General features: G+C 39.2%; 1 pseudogene; it reads left to right on the forward strand.

The window, feature by feature from the left end:
* The first annotated feature begins 204 nt into the window (after positions 1-204).
* On the forward strand, positions 205-4,950 carry LOC146489433 (uncharacterized; annotated as a pseudogene).
* Positions 4,951-10,688: the final 5,738 nt, after the last annotated feature.

Genomic DNA, 10,688 nt, shown 5'->3' on the forward strand with positions numbered 1-10,688 from the left:
TAATCCCTTCACCTAGCAACGACACCTCACATTACAACACACAGTGTGAACAGATATTCGATATGCATCGCAAAAGCTTGAGGGAAAGATACAGTTTTCGCAGATTTTTAGATTTAGTACATTCAAAGATAGAAATTTATTTATCAAAAGAGAGAAGTTAATTTATCGATAGAGAAAATTTTATTTAAAGACAGAAAGAAATTTATGGAGTCTGCCCTAGTAGACTGGTCGAAAGGCCTTCAGAAGTCAAGAGGAACGGGAAGTGGAGCGAGGATAAATTTGGACTTTGAAAAACTAGTTGAATATGGTTGGACTGTGTCTTCTCGCCAAGTTGGAACGAAAAAGTTGTTTACTTTCACCGATCCTGAGGGACACAAGCATGAAAGTGCCAAAGAAGTTGAACGGACGCTTCAATCGGAAGGGATTTTGGACTGATTCATCAAAGCTGAAGCTTTAGCTGAACATGTTGAAGATGAACGAACTGAAGAGATTGTGGCTGCCGAAACCGCAGCAGAGAATTTCGATGACCCCGACTATGAGCCGCCAACAAAGCAAAGACCTCGTGCAGACGATTTCAAACCTGAGTGAGTAATAATTCGTGAAATATTTTGGTTTTCCTAGCCTGTTGTTTGTTGTTACGTATATATGGATTGCAATAACAAATCCCCACACAAATGTGTCACATGCAATATTTTCAGTGACAAGGAAAGTTGAAGTCCTTTTGTTTATTGTTATTTTCCCTCATTCTTTTGACATGCATTTACAAGAAAGAAGGTTTTTATGGAGGGAATATTCAATACCACTAGCGGAGGACTTTCTGAACAAACTTCACTATTCCGTTAGAATTTTTTAATTTGTGTGCTGGTAAATAAGCAAAGCCAAGTATTTCTCCGTTCCAAAACAGTGAAGTTTTTGAATCCATTCGATGTTTTTGGATGTTGTTGTTTGCAAGTACAGTTTTAGAATTTTTTAAATGAATACTCTGAATATGTATAACGTAGTCTGGTTTTTCTTATCTACTGTTTTACAAGACCCATGGTTAGGAACAAAAATCAGTACTTTCAATATTTTTGGAAGAAAAGATAAACATTCAACAGGGACCAAGGGCTGTTTTGTTATCGCTGCTGTGGAAACCTAATTCTTTAAATATTTTAATGGCCAAATATTTTTAAATAAAAAAGGCTTCCAATTCAGAAAGAAAGATATGGAGAATGGCAAGATTTCAGTTTGTGTTGAAAAAAATATCTAGATTTTTTTATGTTTTCAATTACCTCTGAAAATTGAAGTATCCTGTTTCGAAAGTATGCCTGCAGCAGCTGGTAATGGGATGAAACGTACCATACAACCTAAGATACAATCATGTATTCTGCCTTGCAAATACATTCTCTGAATGTTTGAGTGTTCTCAGCTTTTATATGTAGATATACATTTTGTGAAAACTGCTGGCTGACTACTTTCCATTACTTCTCAATAATAAATGTGCCTTTCCTGGAAACCACCCTGACCATCATGTCAATGGTAACATACGTTTTTTGTTGTTTTTTTAGTATCTGTGCACCAGAGGGACTGTTTGTAGCCACAACATCAAGTATTGTGTCTCTTGTTGATCAGTTCAATCGCTTTTTTAAATGCCCCTCGAGGGAAGGACAGTGCAAAGGTACTGTTGCCACTTATTGTTTAGTATGATGTGCAAGTACATGATAAAATAACTTTCGGCATAGTGATTACTTATGTGTATCATCATGCTGTCATACATGTACTTCTGTACAGTCTGAAAAGTTGGTTTTAAAAATGTTTCTTCATTCAAAGTAAAACACCGTGTTATGTAAAAAACAGGTTCATAAAAAAGGAGACATTCTGTAAACTGAATTTTAGAGAACTATAAGTTGTACTTTTCCAATGTCTGTGTTGGCCTATTTACACCATTGTGATGGGTTTTGACTTTTTTCTCTTTCATAAATTATCACCTAAATAGACGGTATAAAAACATTCGGTACTCCAGTCTTTTTTCCTCTCCTCTCTCCTTCTCCCTTTCGCTTCTCTTTCTGGTGAATTTTAGGCCTATTGGGCCTTGATAGATTAGGCTTCTGAGATGATTCATATCAAAAAAGTGAAATTTTCAGGAGGTCTGTTCTTGCAAATCCAGTCAGATATATATCCTTTTCATATTTTAGGTAAACTGGTACTTTCTGGAACAACAAAAAAAGGACTGGGTGGTGGCATGCATTTTCTCTTCCGGTGCAACGGATGCTGGGCAGAGGAAATTGACTATCAAAGTAGCAATCTTGCAGTGGATTCAAGACGTCAACTGGTGTCTTTAGCCCTATGTTTAGCATTTTTTTATAAGTGGGCATGGGTATGCGGGATACCGTAAAACCTTGGGAAAGGGACTAGGCTTGGGAGTAGTGTTGGAGAAGCCCTACTTGGAGGTAATTGACCTTGCTTTGCCTCAAATAAAGATGATCCTAGATGAGATGTGCGAGGAGGCAAAGGAACAAATGAAGGACCTCCCAGATGGGGATTTAGGAAGTTGGGCTCGTGCTGTCACAACCTGCGATGGTTGTTGGCAGATTCGAGGGCACTTCAACCAAAACTGTACATTTATAATCAAAAATTATTTGACCGGTGCTCTTTTGTATTACGGGCACCTTTCCATGAGGGGGGCAGACGACATTTGCAACAAGGAGCTTTGGCAGGGGACAGCAAAGGCAGCCGAGGGGCACTTGGCACAGGTTTTGTGGGCAAAGGCCAAGGAGGAGGACTTGAAGGTTGAGGTGAATTGGCAAGATGCTGATTCGTCCTCAGCTAAGGGATTTCGTTATTCTTTTGATAATGACCAAGAGTCAAAAATAATGCTTTGTGGTGGACATGTGGGGAGGGCCCATGGGAAAAAGCTCTCAGAGCTTCAAGGCAAGAGCACCTTTACAAAGGGTTTCATCAACCAACACAAGAAGATTTTCCACATGTTGAGTCTGTAAAATGTGTTTGTTTTGGGCAGAACCACAATTATGTTTCAAAAAGAGGCAAGCCATCCTGTGGGTGTATAGGGCCTGCATTCATTCAGGGTGCAAAAAGAAATCATTACTGTACTATGGTACACGCGGGAAAAGACCCTGAAAAGTATAGGGAAACGATGCTTGCTGTTGGCAAGTATCACTGCCGGGACGTACACCAGTGGGAGGGAGGGTCATGTACCTTTCACCCCTTAGTAAAATGCTCCTGCAAAGGATGCAAGGGTGATGCCGATGGTTTTGCGGAGCAGTTAAAATGTCCTGGGGAGGCCTACCACTCTGCCAATGTTTTGAAATGCGAGTTTCATGCATTGGCATACGAAATCGAATGTCATGCAAGGGCCAAAAAAGCTGAAAAGGTCATTGACCCAGGGTTGGGGAAGGGACATTCAAACCTTCCAGAGTCCACCTTTAGTGTGCTAACTAAATTTAGGGCTAAAGACATCAACCTCCACCAAAAGCATTACCAGGCGTCAACCAACCTCGGGCTTATACAAGCCAACATGACATGGGCATTCAAGAATAGAGGACCGGAGTATCACTGGATAACCGACCTTTATTCGCGTCTGGGATTGCCAGTACTGAATGGCATCAAGGAAATAGTATGTTTGTTTGTCTGTTTGTTTTTTTTTTTTTGCTTTTTGTTTGCTTTATTCAGTGCTCGACACTAACGCTAGTCCACTAGCCCAGGACTAGTAAAACTTCATGATGGTCTAGGGAGTGCTCCTACTAGACCCTTTGTGGAAAATGAATTTGCTAAAAATTGATAACTTGGGAATTTTTTGCAGCTAGTTTAGGAGCTAGTTCCTAATACCTTTATAATATGAACCAGAGGGCTTGCAACTGAATCCATATTGTAGTGGTCTTGTGCAATCACCTTGCAAAATAGACGCCACCTTGTCGTAGGCCTTTTATGTGCACTTTCATGTCACTCAAGGGATCTGGGCAAGAGCCACCATAGATCCATTGTCTTGAAGTTTTTTGTGCAACAATTTCAAGCTTATTTAACACAGTAACCTTGAGAAAATGCCCTTTTATACCTGACAATCCTAATTCCTTTGCCTTTTGTAGGTTTATTTTTTTACTGGCCTTATTTTGGACAAGTGGCCTGACCTTGTGGGATACTCATTTATTGTGCTCACAAGCCCACTGCCTAGTCTCCAAAAAATTTAGTGTCAAGCACTTTTTTTATTTTTCTGTTTATCTACAAGCTGTTTTGTTTCATTCCTAGTGTGAAAAAGATAGCATTGAAAGAACGAAAAAGCTGGAGAGGAAGAGAACAGAGGAGGAGAAAAAGAAGCGCATAAAACACAAAATTGGCAGAACTGAGGAACAAGAATTGAGGTAATGCAGAGAGTGGCAAGCCGCTTTTAGCTCAGTCAAGGCAAATTATATGCGACAAATGTCATTAATTAATTCAGCCAACTCAAGTCCATTCAAACTAAGTGGAGCCACTCTATAGTATGATAGTTGCATCCATCAAAAACTCTTTTTTATATCAAAACATTGTAAAATTTTATTATCCAAAGGTGAAATACCCACCCCATTTTAAATCAATAAAGCCCTGTGAAAGCCACCATTTCAGCAAGGTTGAATTGAACCCCCCTTATTGCAAGCTTACATAATATAATTTTTGATTCAGACTTGTTTTTCATTTCAGGAAGAAGTATGTGAAAAGGATGCAGATCAGGCACACTTATGGGGATGATGATGGAGCAGATGATGATACATGTGAGGCGAATGCTTTACAAGTGACTGTTGCAGCTATTGCTGATGGTAGTGCACCTGCTGTTCCTGAAGGGGAAGAAGTTCCTGCCCCCGCAGGGTCAGAGATTGCTATAGGAGGGAAGGCCTGTAATTGGTGTCGCAGCACAAGCCATGTTAGGAAGAGCCAAAAGACTGTCCTTTCAATCCAAAGAACCAAGCTGAAAATCAGTGATGCAGTCTATTTGTAAAATAACTTGACAGAAAAAAATCTGAATTTAATGAGTTAGAAGTTGTACTCTAGCTTAGAGACATTGAATGATTGTTATGACCTTATCTTTTTTTTGTCTGTTTGTCTGACATTAGAGTTGTGATCTCTTACTGGGATCGAAATGTAGGAAAGGGAAGATTATACCAAAATATAAGCTTTGTCGCGATACAAGATATCATCATCTGTTCAGTGGAAAACCAGATAACAAAAGTGATGTGTCCCTTTTTATTTTTACTACCTATATTTGTCACTAAAAAGATTATATGAAAAAGGCAATGGTGGTAGTAGAGTAGGTGGGGGGATATTGTTGGGGGGGGGGGGGGGGGATAAAACACACCAGACATTGTTTGTAAAAAAGACAACATTTTAGAAAAAATATTCACTGGGAAAATCAATTACAACTTTGCAATAAACAAACAATACAAGTATTGGCTGGTTCTACTTCTTCTCTGAGGGCCATTTTGCCTCTTTCAGGTCTTTGATAGTTACCATGTAGACCTAGAAAAAAAAATTATCAACAGTTAGTTCAGTAAAAAAGGTAGGATAGGTCTGGGTACTTCATATAAATGTAAGTTCTTACCCCAGCCCCTTGCGGGTCTTTGAAGTCTTTGATCTCTCCATCCACCATTTCCCTGATGGCAGCTTTCAGAATTTCAAGATAAACGTAGGTGGGCTTAGCCTTACCCAGAAACTTGCCCTCACCCACTTTGTTGCCATACTGAAACAGAATCAAACTTATTGTAAGTTATAATTTACCATAGAATTTCATTACTCTGTTTTCTCTTTCAAAAAAAAAACAAACATCCAAAACACAAATAAAATAAATACAAAGGAAGGAATGCCCTGAGATCATCGCCCTGAATACTGTAATACCAATGTCTTTATTGCACCCATATCAAATGAAAAGACAAGCAATCAAGGCATATAGCGCGTGTCCCTTCATACCACCCCACCATTTTCGCGTGCGCCTGCTTGAATGAATTTTGGAAAAGAACGGACGACAAAGTGCTATCCAGACGCAAAATACTGACAAGTTGATCTTATGTTAAAAATCATTTCGTGTTACATGGCTTTCCAGTAAGGAAGACATCATATAGTAACTGTTACAACTCGAACTACAGAACCAGGACATTGATATTGGAGCCTTCAAAACGATTCATTGATATGCCCTCCGAAACTAAGCGTGCCTGATTCTAAATTAATAGCGGTAAAAATTGAAATATTTGCCACTTACCCACAAAATACTGAATATCTGATAGTATGCCCGGATACGGCACTCATCGGGCGTTTCGTTCAACTTTCCTTTCGGCTTGAACGGGATTCTCCTCAGCACGTAGGCCAAGCCACGTGGAATTCCCTCATAACTGTGGAATACATGTAAAATGCTGTGGTTGACAAAACGTTCAAACAGAAAATAAGCCAAATAAAAGCAAAATTGTATCTACCCGCTATTTATAAATGCTTCGTTGAGCTGCTCCATTTCGATCGAGTTTCCGCGGGAGTATATTGCACCGTGCCGGTCACAGAGAAAGAGAGCTTGTGTACCACATGCACAGTCGATACTTTTATCTGGTCATACCTAGTGGTTTCGTTTTTCAGTAACATAATCTCTCAGCAAGCCACCCAGATCTGTCAGCAAGATGGTGTTTTTGAAATTCTAAGCCATCATGATCGCATTCAACACACTATGTGGCCATGTATTTTTCCCGCGAACTAGACCACAGAAACGTAACTTCTCTCGCTATTTTCTCGCAAACGCGGCACATCACAGAGCTGAAATTTATAGGGTAAGTTCCTTTTAATGTAAACTTCAAGCTCTCCAAAAAATAAAAAATCTGAAGTGTTTGAGTTAGCCTCCAGTCCCACCTTAAAGGGCCATTTAAAGCCATTCAACAGTATGTTAATAATGTGATATGTGACCTTTCCAGGGACAGGATGGTGCTGTTAACTCTTCGCTTTATATGCGAACAGCCCACAATCAGAGATATCCCACGTAAATATTAACTCAAATCAGATGCATAGAATCTCTTTCGATTTTCGTTTAATAACGTCTGCGTACTTCATGTACTGACTGAATGTCTTTCGTGAGTGCTTATTTTCTGACTGAGTGTGTATATTATCATAAGAACGCGACAGAATTTACGACTGGGCAGGAGAAGAAGGGATGATGGACACGACAGAACCCAGGGACAGAAAAATGGATTAGAAATTGTAATAAAATATGTGGTTATCAGGAGTCGAAATGTAAAATGTTTGAGCGTGAACTTGTTTTTTTACTGTACTGTTGTTAGCGGCGGCACAAGATTTTATTACTTTACTCTATTGTTACAAGACATCGCACTCAGTTGAAGAAAATTACGAAAAACACGTGTACAAGGCCTGTTTCACACAACTCACGAGTTCAAAAGAGAAACATTTTATATATCAGAACTGGATGTAACTTTCTTAAACATTAAAAATTAGTTCAATTGGTCATTGCTTTATTTCATTTGGTGGCTTCTAAAGAAGCCATTTGTTTTTATTGTGCAGTGTGCACAACTTAAGACTTGTCTGGCTTGGCATTTCTTTCTGAAGATGATGCGAAGGTGCTCCACTGGACGGGAAACTTTCTTCTCTCCATAGTAGAATGAAGGCGACTTTGACATCAAGAGGCGGAAATTCAGCTGTATGATCCGGCAGCGGCTACCGTTGGCATTTATGGTCCGCTCGATGTACTGACCGAGTCCAGCGCCTTGTAAATCTTGACTGGCAAAACTGCTGTGTTTTAAAAGTCATTAATATATTAACTTCATTCAATCTTTGCGTGAATAGTTCATGATTCTTTGCGAAAAAAACTTATCAAGACTAACATATGTTTCTAATTCGCATTTAAACAGACTGACTCGTTACAACTACAATGATATTGATTGCTTTGATCGCTCGCCGCTACGTTTTCATCGCACTTACCGGCTGTTTTGATCACTTGTAAATTAAAAAACATCCGAAGACAGAACTTAAAGATTGTTTCTACATTTGTTTTCCCTTTCGCATACCAACTGTGCGTAAAAGAAAAGAGAATCAATTTATTTACGTCACAATCATCTTGCGTGCACAGTGCCACTAAACCCGCTCTGTTTTCGGTGTTAAAAGTTCATCTTTGACCAAACGGAATCTGCACGCGAATCAGAACAATAGCGAGCCATAGTTTATTGAAACAAAGAGAAGACAATAGCTGGCTGAGTTCATTGTTTAGTTTACCGCCTCAATCAAGATTATGAGCATTGCCGCGCATTTATAGCAACCAATCACAGAAGCCCTTTCTGTGCTTCTATGAACATTTACAAGCGTCATGACAGACCTATGATTTTTTTCGACTGAAAAGGCCCATTTACATGACAGAAAAAAATAGAACGGTTCGAACAAAAAGTAGAACGGCACGGATAGTTTCTTTCGTGTAACCTATGCGTACCCGACTTTTACCCGAGCCGTTTTTTTATCCATGCCGTTCCACGACGGGACCATAGGGGCCTATGGTCTCGTCGTTGAACGGCACGGATAAAAATTGGTTCCGTCCCCATCTTTTATGGTCTTGAGCATCGTGTAAACACATACGTACCCGCTCCACTTGATTTGTTGCGAGCCAGCACTATTTTGTTCCCAGTCATTTGCCCTTGTGTGCATGCATGCGTATTCGGCTTTACTTCCTTACGTCAATGGCGGAAAATCAAGAAAAGGGGCAGAAGACGAAATCGAGAATAAAAGCGACCTAAAAGGACGCATCGGATTATGGAAAGAAAGAAGCGCTTGATTTATGGACTTTGACTTTGCCGATGACAAGTCTGTTGTTTCAAATACAACAGTCAAATCTGGCAAAGCTTTTAATGATGAACAAACTGACCTGATGTACGGGATTTTCAAAGAACTTATTGAGTCAAATGCTCCAGTAAAATGCGATGAGATTCTTAAAGCTATCCAGGATCATGACAGAGGGCGAGTCAGTTTGCAAGGATTCACTGCATTGCAATTATGTGACAAAATTCGTACAGAGAGGCGAAGATTAGCTCGAATTACTTCAAAGAAGTGACCATTGTTTTCATAACTATTCCATTTGAGGAACAAGAAGGTTGTTCTTCTAGCACATTTCAGAATTTGACGGGAAGACAAGTCAATTCTTTGAATACGGAATACACAATATCTTTTAACTTGCTCTACCAGACCTAAAAGGGGCGCCTTTTAGTTGCCAATTGAGTAATCTAGCCAATCTGTTCACGGTAGATAGCAAGTAGTCTTTGTTTAACTTCATTTGAGTCTCTCTGTTCATTTTAATCAAAAGCGTACGTGGTTACATTTACATTATCTAGTTGAGTTTCAAAGTGCGACATTTAATCAGAGGCAAATGAAAAACGTTGTAGTTTAGTAATTATGAATCACCTTTGTGTGAGGTAATTTGTCATGGAATGTCGTTTGAGTTTGAGGCCTCTGGTTTGTTATCTAAGTCAAATGAAAACGTTTTGTTGGAGAATCTGTTATCATATTTCTTCTAGAGTAACTGCAATGGATGCCTTTAGTTTAACAGAGAAAAGTCAAACAAAATAAGAAAAAAAAGCGTAGATGACAGATGTAGAGGGCAGAAAACAGTGACGCAATATGTGGCCCAAGTTCCCAGTTGTTGTTCTCACTACTTGGGGGTATAACACGAAGGAACATTTATTTTTCTGCTTCGTTTTCGTTTTTAATCAGTGCGCGGCATTTAACCAACTCCTTTAACAAGAACAAGGTAGAATCGCAATGAAGGATTTGCTCTCATTACTTTTATAACGTTCAGGCAGGAACTCTCAATATCATCTATTGTAATTTTAGGATAAAGTGATGCCTTGCACGGTAATTTGTAGGCGAATATTGCACTTGCGCACAGTACTTATTGGCATATCTTTCTTTGAGAGAGTTAAAGAAGTCAAAATGATTTTGTTCTTAAACCTTCAGTGTGATTCCCAAACGATCTGGACGAAACAAAGTAAGGAGAGCAATATAGAATTTGCAAAGACCATTTCTATCAATGAATGCTTTAAATCTGACTGCAAGAGAAATTCTGAGTTAAGCGAAATAGGATAACAACACATTACTGTCTATCATGAATTCGGTTTGAAACTCGTGAAAATAAAGCAGAAATGGCCAAAAATACAAAGAAAGGTTGTTTCTAGGAATTTCCTGTAAATTAGTGACCTTAAGCAAAAAAAAAAAGGCACCGAAAAAAGCCAGTTGCCGCGATGACATAAAAACACCTGTTGCGCACCAAATTCATAATAAGAGAAAGTAAACGTTGATTTCAACTATAAACGATCAAAGTACAATAAAGTAAATTAACTATGAACTTAAGCAAAACTAACGTCTGACAGAAGTGGTAGTCGGGGGAGGGGGGGGCACTGACCGATCTATATTGTCAGAGGAGATCTTAACAGAAAACGGATGGTCATCCAATAAAACTGCGGTAAACTTTTCAATTCCAACACCAAAACATGTAAGTTATAACCTGTTAATTTTCTAAAACAGCGAAAGCAAATTTATCTTCTAACAGAGTGTTAATTGAGCCATCCGTCCTGTGACCTGTGGAGTCAGTAATGCGACTTATGCAGGCCTTGTTCGCGATAATTGGGTTCAGTCTATTAGAGAAGTATAGAGAACCTGGCAAGTGTAAAGCATACTACAAAGTCGCATTACTCGCA

This window comes from Pavona decussata, unplaced genomic scaffold, assembly GCF_977016875.1.
Source record: "Pavona decussata unplaced genomic scaffold, jaPavDecu1.1 SCAFFOLD_6, whole genome shotgun sequence".
Classification (NCBI taxonomy): Eukaryota; Metazoa; Cnidaria; class Anthozoa; order Scleractinia; family Agariciidae; genus Pavona; species Pavona decussata.